This window comes from Mustela erminea, chromosome 6 (genome assembly GCF_009829155.1).
Source record: "Mustela erminea isolate mMusErm1 chromosome 6, mMusErm1.Pri, whole genome shotgun sequence".
NCBI lineage: Eukaryota > Metazoa > Chordata > Mammalia > Carnivora > Mustelidae > Mustela > Mustela erminea.
Genome location: NC_045619.1, coordinates 132,593,023 through 132,603,967, shown reverse-complemented (window position 1 = coordinate 132,603,967; position 10,945 = coordinate 132,593,023).

The following is a 10,945-nucleotide window of genomic DNA, read 5'->3' as shown; positions in this document are numbered from 1 at the left end:
CAGAAACAAGTTGATTGCTTGCATATATGGTTGCCTTCTCTCCTTGACCTCCCCCTGACTCTCCCCTGGGTCATTTAATCGGGGGGAGGGGGTGGTGGAAGAAAGGAACAGTGTCCTTTACCATGAACGTCAGAGGCAGGACACAAAAAGCATGATATCCTTGGTCCTGTCAAGAGACGCTGCAATCTTCTGAAAGGGTTCTTGCAGAAGCCTGGAGATTGTCCAGTGTGACTCTGCTACCTTTTCTTTCCAAATCTTGGCATCATTAGCTCCCTCACCCATAAAGCTTGCAGGAAAGTTGGGTAGAGCCACATAGCAATTAACCCCGGGCATGACTGGCGTTAAGAAGGGATGGAACCCAGATCTGGTAATGGTTGGTGGACAGGCTCTGTTTCCCCTCCTTGCTCAATGCTCTTCCACCAAATAGGGACAATGTCGCATTCTGCTGCCCGCGTCTAATCCTTTTAACATCAGTTAATGCGTTTCCCCTCCCCGCTTTTGTGTTCTCAAGGCTGTGTATTCCATGAAAGCATTCCCCTGGTAATGATCTGTCATCATTAGTAATAATAACATGTAACATGAGTCAGAGCTGGCCTCTGGCAGTGATAGGAGAGCAGAGCTCCGGCCTGGGAGCGTTGAATCAAGACTATGATGTGAATGTAATGCTATTTCTGGAATATATACATCTCCAGGGACCCAGGGGGTGTATGGAGAGTAGAAGAGCTTATTTTATTGGAATGTCAATCTGTTTCATTTTTTATCACACTCGGCATTTCTCTGAGCTCATTTCCTCCACGAAGTGCGGAGCTGTGATTTATGTGGACGGAGGGCTCCCGAACTCTGGCTTGCAGGGCTCACATGGCCGCGCTGGAGCCCGACTCGCCTGCCCGAGCTCCGCGTGTTAGGTTTGGCACCAAAGCCACAAACATTCGCATGACGTGGAAAGCAAATGTTTTTGCTCTTTGAGACGAGGTGCAAATCCTCGGTGTGATCTGGTTTCCCTAGGAAATGTTCATCTGAGTGAGTTTTCTGGTAGCGCCCTCTCCCTAGCTGAGCCGGTTAACTCTCCCAGAGGGCAGCTGTGTGTCTCCTCGTCACTGCTTAAAGCAGTTTCTGAAGAAGAAAATGATGGGTTTCAGAGATGACTCAGCAACGAGAGAATGTGTACCTGGCAGGCCTCTGGAGACAGTGGCTCTCATCTTCCCTGCGTCCGCTCTGTGCTTCCATTGGCCACACCTTTCTCACTTGCAAAGGGCCTCCATAGAGGGCAAGTCCAATGTCATAAATGTGCCCTCCACCTTTTTTTTTTTTTTTAAAGAACAAAAATTGACCCTCGAGCCTCCCTCTCTGCATTATTGTCTTCTCCCATGATCTATCCCTGCTACGAGCCACCATGGATGAAGCATTTGTTCTGAGAAGGTTCTTGGCACTCACCATCACTGCTGAAAGTTGCCCTCTTTTCTTTCTTTCCAGACAGGGAAGCCGAGTCTTGCAGAGGCGAAATATCTTGCCCATGCTCACATGGGTGACCAAAGGCTGTTCTGGTTATTCAGCTCTGTCTGGTTCCAAAGGGCATGCTCTCAACCTTGAACTCAGATGTCCCACAGAACTGGTGCCGACAGCCCTTGTTTGTCAAGACACTCGTAAGAGGAAAAGCAAATGGGTTCACAAAACACAAGACCGGGAACAAGGACTCTCAGTGTCCAGTCCGGGCTCTCCACCAGGAGAACCAGTAATAATAATGATATTTTTATTATAGCTAGTAGTACTCAGGTACCTACCATGTCCCAGGCGCTGTTGAAGTACTTTGCAGGGATTACCACATTCATTTACACAGCAGCCCCCTGAGGTAGGTATTGGTGTCAGTCTCTTTCCCCAGATCAAGGAACTGGAGTGCACAGGGCAAAACATTTTCTCAAGGTCAAGGGCAGCAGCCAGCGGCAAGTCACAGACAATCTCTCTTTTTCCTTATTTTTCCATGGAAGTGTTTTTGCTAGATAATTTTTCAAGTGTCTTTCAGCTCTTTCAAATATGCTGACTTGTTCTTTGCTTTGTTGTGTCAAACTGCTTTTTCCTCCCTTGAATTAGTATGTCTTTTCATGTTGTTTGTGTTAAGATACCCTTTATAAGATCACGGCTTCTAACTGCGCTGGCACAGTGTCTGAAATCGGGGAGATGCAGGTCACATGAACTTGTTGTTAGAAATGGGTAGTAGCAGATATGAACAGCAAGGGAGGTAAAAATGGCCAAAGTTTCAAGTTTCTCTCTCGTATTTATTTATTTATTTATTTATTTTAATTAAGGCTGCTAATACGTACGCAAGATTGACAGAATCAAACTTTTTTTTTTTTTATGCCATTTGGAAGAAGAAGATACACAGAAAGTAAACAAACAAACAAACAAAAAACCGAAAAAGGCCAAACAACAATGAACTCCTAAAACCCAGGAAAAAAGATGAAACCAGAAAAAGGGTGTGACAATTGAAGCAAACGTTCTTAGGCTTACAGTTACATTTTTTTTTCTTAAAATTTTTTTTATGAAAACGATTTTTTTTCTTTATTTTTGTCTCTTAAATTTCTTATTCTTTTCTCTCCTTTTAGTTCCTTTTCAGGGCTGGGGTATGAAGAAAGATGGACAAGAGATACCAAATGAAAGAGTGCACTAAACTGAATGAAGACTGTCAAAAGAGTGGCACCGCCGGGCACTGTGGAGGGAAGTATGGTGTGCACAGTGGTCTTGCACTTGCAGTTGGCTGAGATGGTGCTGGCCCCTGTGGGGGCTGCTGTGCAGCCTTGGCTTTGGTGTGACCGCCACTTCCTGTGTAGTCATATTTGGTGAAACCAGAGTGCCTTCAACTCCTCCGCTTATTTTGTTATTTCTTTGCTGAGTTTCCATTTTGTCTATGTCTGTAAACCCTTGACCTGGTAGAAGAAAAAAAGAAAAAGAAAATAAGACACTGGGGGTTTCTTTTTGGGGGCACAGTCAAAATCACGCTCATGGTCAGTTTTCAACCATGGTCAACAAGGCATCTCATATTCATCAAGATTCTTAATTATGTATAATGATTTGTAAATTTCCTTCCTTCCTTCCTTCCTTTGTAAATGTCCTTCCTTCCTTCCTTCCTTCTTTCCCTTATGTGTGTATCTCTTAAATCCAGGATTTCACTGTGATGAGAACTATTTTTAGTTTAGGATGTTTCATTTGATTGATTTTCATAATCCCAAAATTTCCTTATAATCTCATGATTTGAAGATTTCTTTGGAATATTTTACCAAATTTATGACTTCCCAGTGACTCTTTCTGACAGAAGTTGGAGGAGAAAAGCGGAAAATAGTCAGTATACCTACTAACTTTAAGGGTTTACATAGGTTGATATTCCAGGCATTGATAAAGAACTGAATGGAGTTTAAATGGAAATTAAATGATGGGTGGTTGATTTGCATCTGTGTTCACCATTTACTCTGTTAAAAATAGCAAACTTTAATCACACTAAGACCACTACACCAGCTTGACCAATTTTTTTCCCTTTAAGTTCCAGCTCCCATACTTGCATGTGATTGACCTAGGGCTAGTATTAAAGGCTAATCGAGCCCAAGAGTAGTCAGTGCAATGAGAACAGCCCTAGCAAGTCTTCCCCATGGAATTAACGGTCCCATAGGTATTATTGTAATTGGTGTGTCCAGGGCAAAGGAGCTTAGGAATGAAAAAGAATGTCATATATCCTGTAAATGGCTGCACCACAATGGACCGTGAGCCCTTGCCTGAAGTCTTAAAGAGCTTCCAATTCCTTCTGAAGGTTGTTCAGATGCTTTTATGTGTGTGCTCTGAAATACATCACCTATCTTATTTCTGGCTTTCTATTAACTGACACAGTGCTCCTTTAGCAGCCACTGGCCCTCAAGAGATGACTGAGGCCCCCACACTGCAGACACTGTACTCATCTTTGCAACCCATTCTGTCCTGGTGGTGGCAGCGGAGAGGCTATTCTTTCCTTAACATGAAAAGATTTGGGAGTGAGGGAAGAAATTTTTAAAATATTTTTAATAAAAATATCATTATTATTACTGTTTTCCTGGTGGAGAGCCCGGACTGGATGCTGAGTGTCCTTGTTCCTGGTCTTGTGTTTTGTGAACCCATTTGCTTTTCCTCTGTGAGTGTCTTGACAAACGAGGGGTGACTTCCACTCATCCCAAACAGGGAGGATAGTGAACTTTATCTCCCACCCATACTCACCACTTTTTCAAGACTTGTAGACCTCATGCACAGGAGAAAACTCCTAAGAGGAAAGTGCGCTCCAAATGACACCTCTCCTTTCCCTTGTAATCTCCTGAGTGGACCTGATACAGGGGGAGTTGGTTAGAATTGAACCTGGGCCATTCATTTCCAAGGCAAGGGTTCATGACTGGGGAGCAGATGAGCTCCTGGATGTTTCCAGATCTAGTTCAACCTGATGCAAGGATGGTTATCTATATGTACTATTTGAAGGCCACTGGGAAAACCAATGCCTCATATTTTCCCACCCCAACAAACTGGTGTTTTTTTTCTCTCTCTCTCCCTCATGTACACACACATACTTCACACACTCTCTCTGTCTCTCTCCATTGTAAAGGCACAGAGGCAATATGGCATAATGATTGGGATTGAAGGTTTTAACTCAGGAAGCCTATGTTTGATTTTTACTTTACCACTAGATCTACATGACCTTGAGCAAGCTACTTAACTTCTCTGTGCCCCACTGTCTTCATCTGAATTTGGGGTTACTAATTAGATCTACGTTTGGTAGAGACAATGCTATGGGCTCACCAAAATCCACCAATACTTCCTATTCCTTCTTCCAGGGCACAGAAAAGACTTTATCTCCCACTCAACTTAGAGATGGGCAGGGCCATATGGCCAGTTCTGGACCAGCAGGTGGAGTACAAGTGACATAATTCACTTTGGGCTGACAAGGTGAAGCTCCTTTCCAATTCTCTCTGCTCCTCTATTTCTCTGCTGTAGCAATTGAAGAGATATTGAGATTATTAGAACACACTGGATCACTGAGTCACTACATGGAGGGCAGTTGCTCTGGTGTGGTGCCTGCACAGCAACAGATTTTGTGTGAAAAAGAAATGAGTTCTTGTTATATGAAACCACTGAGAAGGGGGGTTACTTGTTACCGCAGCAGGGACTACCTTATACTGAGTAACACATTACTCCATAATGTTATTGCTCAGTCTCCTCTCTGCCTTCTTGACATGGAGCCTCTCCTTCTAGCTTAGAATTTGCTTTATTGTCATAATACCTTTAGATGTCCACTCTCCCACTGTGAGTTGCTGGAGGATAGAATCTATGTATTGCTACTTAGGTAGGTCCTTCCAGATCTGGCAGGAAGCCTGGCATAAGTGTAAGTTCAAACAAATGTTTGCTGAAGGAATAAACAGAATTCCTCCTCCCATGAAAGGAGCATAAAACCTTTAGTCCTGACCATCTGAATACGAAATGAGTCTATCTGTCCTTCCTTCTTCCTTCCTCCTTCTCATTCTTCTTTTTACACAATCATGAGTATCTTTTATGTGTCAGGCACACTGTATTAGATTTGGAAGACAGGCAGCCAAAGACACGATGTCTACTTTTCAGAAGGTGATAGTTTAGTGGGGAAGACAGACAAGCAAACAATTAATATGATGTGGTCTGAAACAGGGAGGGCACTGTAGGAGTGTGTGAAGGGCACACAATATCCAGGCTGAAGGAGCAGAGGTGTCCAAGCAGGGTTGATGTTGAAATGAAACAAAGAAGGGGCCCAAGGGGTGAAGTAAATGTAGCCCCATGAGAAAAGCATAGTCTGCTATTCCAGCCAAGGAGAACAGCATGTGCAAAGACACAAGGCAAAAGCAAAGAGCTCTTTCAAGACTGCCAATTTTTGGAGGTAGTTGTAACAGTGATAGATGTAAGAGAAGGGCAAGGAATAAAGCTGGCAAGTAACTCCTCAGTAGCTTCCGTCGTCATGGTAAGGAGTTTGGTTTTTTTAATCCCAGAGATGGAGATTCTTCTGTGATCTGCGTGTGGAAATTTCCTTTGTCAAGAGAGTGGAGGAGACTAGTCAGGAGGCCCCACAAGAATACAGGAAAGAACCAAAGCAGAGGCATGTGAATGAGAAGAAAAGCATTGATCTGAGAAATGCCAGGAGAGGGGATTCATGGGTCACGGAGAAGACAGAGGGAAAGGTGGAATCTCAGATGACTGCCAGGTTTCTCACTTGGGTAGTTTCTGGCACCATGAGTGATGTAGAAATACAGAGGACCAGTGGATACAGGTGTGGTCTCTGTGGGTTATAATCTTGAGTTCAGTTTCAAGCTTTCAACAAGAAGTCCAGAGGAACATGAAGACATGAGGGAACTGGAGACATTTGCCATGAAATGAAGCGGGGAGAAGCCCCCCAAAGTGAGCAGCACACATTGCCTTGTGCCGGCCATGTTCTTTTTTTTTTTTTTTTAAGATTTTATTTATTTGACAGACAGAGATCACAAATAGGCAGAGAGGCAGATAGAGAGAGAGGGAAGCAGGCTCCCCGCTGAGCAGAGAGCCCGATGCGGGGCTTGATCCCAGGACCCTGGGACCATGACCTGAGCCGAAAGCAGAGGCTTTAACCCACTGAGCCACCCAGATGCCCCCCGGCCATGTTCTCATAGGTATCACTTGCAACTGGAAGTTGTAAACTGTGCCCTTCCTGGGAATGCCTTCCCTAGATCTCCTTAAAGAAACCCCATTTTACAAATACATTATTTTAGAGAGCTTAACTGCAAAATGCATTTAAGAGTGAATATCAGTCATTTTTATTCTTCTTAATCCAAAACCAGGAAAGAAGAAATGAAGTTGCGCTCATTATTTTTTCTGGTCAGTGGTTTTTAACACACTTGTGAAATCCACACACTGTGGAAAAACAATTTGCTTTTCTAGACAGGGACAGCTCACTAAAATCAAATAATCAGAATACTCTGATTTTTATTTATTTTTTATTATTTTATTTTATTTTTATTTTTATTTTCCTCTTGTAAGGAAGATTATAAATATTAATGTTAATATTTAGCTTCCATAATTGAATGAATTCCAGCATAAATTTTTATGTGTGTGAGTAACCAGCCCATTTATTTGTTTCTAGCCTATGGGATTTTAAAGTCACCATGTGCCTTTTGCTCTCGGTAAAATGTAGTTTGTATGTCAAGTTCAGAACACACAGGGACATGTAGATTACTTTTACTCTAGAGTGATTATTGTCCGACTGCACATATTTGGTATACCTCTCCCCTCAGCTTCACACTGTAGAAACCTGCCACAGCTCATTCTGAGCATTTCTTAACTCTGACTTAAGAGACCTTGGTAGCTTTGTGCATCCTGTTACTGAGGTGGGCATCAAGTGAGCGCTCTGCTGAACACTCAACAAGGTTTGCTTCTATTTCTGATTTTCGCTCTTGCCCCAACCACTATTCAGCTCAAGTCTTCAACCTTTTGTTCAAGTTGCCCTAAAATGATTTTGAAAGTACATATCTGCTGGGCCACTTTTAATTTGGTGTCTAAAATTTTTCATCATAAACATAAGTAGTTATAAAATATGTAAATCTCCAGTCTATTATGAACATGGGCGTTGGAAAATAAGGCCCGTATAGTTCTCTTCAAATAAAGCCAGTAGAATCTGAATATATAGCTATTTGATACCTAATAGCATTCATTAAAAAATACATGACCAAGTTCTTTAGGAGTGGGTATTTTATTTGAAGTCATACTTGTATCTCATTTTCTTCCCGAAATATTATCCTACTATATTTTTTTTGCTGAAAAGTTCTTTACTGGTAAATCCTTCATACTTCTCTCACCAAATAAGATGAATATCAAGTGAAAGCCCAAAAACACTTTCATTCCTTTCTTCAATAGCTATCAGTATAGTTATTATTAGCAAGCAGTTTATGAAAATAGCATATATATTTTTATAGATAATTATTAAGCTTATTATAAATAATTATTTGTTTTATAATTTATTAAAATTTGTAAATTTTAATAAATAATAAAATATAAAAATAAAATAGAATAATATCTATAATATGATATACTATAAATAAAAATAAAAATTTATAAATTCATAAAATTTATTAATGAATGATCAAATAATTATTATGATAATTAAAAATATATTGTTATAATTATAAATATACATTATATGGAGGATAATATATTACATATTATATTATATAATTATATATAAATAAATAAATATTTAAAAACTTGTAAGTAAACACATTGGAACCACCTCTCAATGAGATGAGCGGGAAGGGAATGGGTCTGGCACCTAGATTAACAAGAGGCTCCCCCCCGCCCCCACTATTTCTTTCTGTGTTTTATGGCTGCATTTTCACATGTTAGGGAAATGCGTGTCCAGTGGAGTGGGAAAAGCACGTTAGTAAAATGAGGGAAGAGTAAGTGTGAAAGGCAAGATGAAAGAGGAGAACCAGGAAAATGCAGTTTCTCTTCGGGGCAGTTTTAGGAAAGGGCATGTGTGGAAGTTGAGAATCTGCAAATGGATTCACACTGTCCTCAAGTAGCTGCCCAGATCCAGTTCTAGATTCCTGCTCTCCAGAACTGCCACATCATGCTAGTATGTCTCTTTGGCCATTATTTTTCCAGGGAAATCTTTCTTTTGAAAGGCATACTTTCAAATACTTTGGGATGTACTGAACATCCAGGTTTGGTGAGCATGGGTAGCTATCTTTCCTAAAAATTAATTTACAAATGCATTTTCTAGTGAACAATCATATGCACACAGTGACTCTCTGATTATTTGTTGAATGAATACCTATTTTTGCATCAGTTACCCCAACAGAGCTCTGGATTCAGCCCTGGGGTAGGGACAGGGATGAGGACAAGTCTGGAGGATTCTGTCCTCATGCTGGTCTTGGTGTAGCAAAAGTCTTTGCTGGACGAATGGACCGGGAAAATTATGCCAGTTTTACCTGGTATATTTAAATTGTGTTAGTTTATGTCACTCTACCACCACTCAACTTCAAAAGAAAAGACAGGCAAAATAATAAATGTGAAACTATTTTTTAATTTTCTTTTTTAACTGAAGTATAATTAATATACAGTACTATATTAGTTTCAGGTGTATACTATAATGATTCAACATTTCTATACACTATTCAGTGCCCAGCAAGGGACATGTACTCTGGATCCCCTTTCTCTATTTCACCCATCCTCTACCTGACTCCCTTGTGGCAACCACCGTTTTAGTCCCCGTACTTAAGAGGCTGTTTTTTGTTTCTCTATTTCTTTCTGTGTTTGCTTGTTTGGTTTCTTAAATTCCACATGAGAGAAATCATATGGCATTTGTCACAGGATCTCATTCCTTTTTATGGCTGAGTAATATTCCATCATGCATACCTACCACATATTTTTTATCTCATGTCTATCGATGGACATTTGAGTTTCTTCCATACCTTGCCTATTGAAAATAATGCCACAACAAATGTAAGGGTGCATGTAATTTTTTTAAATGTTCAGTTAGCCACTGTATAGCACATAATTAGTTTTTGATGAAGTGTTCATGATTCATTAGATAAGTATAACACCCAGTGCTCACCACAGCACATGTCCTTCTCAATACCCATCACCCTGTTACCCCCCCCCCACCTCCCCTCTGAGACCCTCAGATTGTTTCCTGGTCTCTCATTGTTTCCCACTCTCTCATGGTTCATCTCCCTCTCTGATTTCTCCCCCTTCAGATTTCCCTCCTTCCCCCTATGGTCCTCTGTGCTATTGCTTATGTTCCACAGATGAGTGAAGCCATATGATAATTGTCTTTTTCTGCTTGACTTACTTCACTTAACACAATCCCCTCCAGTTCCATCCATGTTGATGCAAATGGTGGGTATTCATCCTTTCTGATGGCTTAGTAATATTCCATTGTATATATGGACCACATCTTCTTTATCCATTCATCTGTTGAAGGGTCTCTCACCTCCCTCCACATTTTGGCTATTGTTGACATTGCTACTATGAAAATTGGGGTGCAGGTGCCCCTTCTTTCCACTACATCTGTATCTTGGAGTAAATTTCTAGTGATGCAATTGCTGGCTCATAGGGTAGCTCTGTTCTTAACATCTTGAGGAACCTCCATACTGTTTTCCAGAGTGCTGTACCAGCTTGCATTCCCACCAACAGGTAAGAGGGTTCCCCTTTCTCCACATCCTCACCAACATTTGTTGTTTCCTGTTTTGTTAGTTTTTGCCATTCTAACTGGTGTAAGATGGTGTCACATTGTGGTTTTGATTTGTATTTCTCTGATGCCTAATGATGTGGAATATTTTTTCATGTGTCTGTTAGCCATTTGTATGTCTTCTTTGGAGAAATGTCCATTCATATCTTCTTCCCATTTTTTGACTAGGTTATTAGTTTTTTGAGTATTAAGTTTGAGATGTTTTTTTTTTTTTTTATAGATCTTGGATATCAGTCCTTTATCTGTACTGTCATTTGCAAATATTCTCTCATTCCATGGGCTGCCTATTAGTTTTGTTGACTGTTTCCTTTGTTGTTGCAGAAACTTTTTATCTTGAGGAAGTCCCAAAAGTTCATTTTTGCTTTTGTTTCACTTGCCTTTGGACACGTCTTGAAAGAAGTTACTGTGGCTCATGTCAAAGAGGTTATGCCTATGTTCTCTAGGATTTTGATGGATTCCTTTCTCTCATTGAGGTCTTTTATCCATTTTGAGTTTATCTTGGCATGTATCTTTTCAAATTAGTATTTTGTTTTGTTTTTGTTTGGGGCAAATACCCAGCAGTGTAATTACTGGCTTATATGGTAATTCTATTCTTAACTTTTTAAGGAACTTCCATACTGTTTCCATAGTGGCTGCATCAGTTGCATTTCCACAAACAGTACATGAGTGTTCCTTTTTTTCCACATCCTCGCCAACACT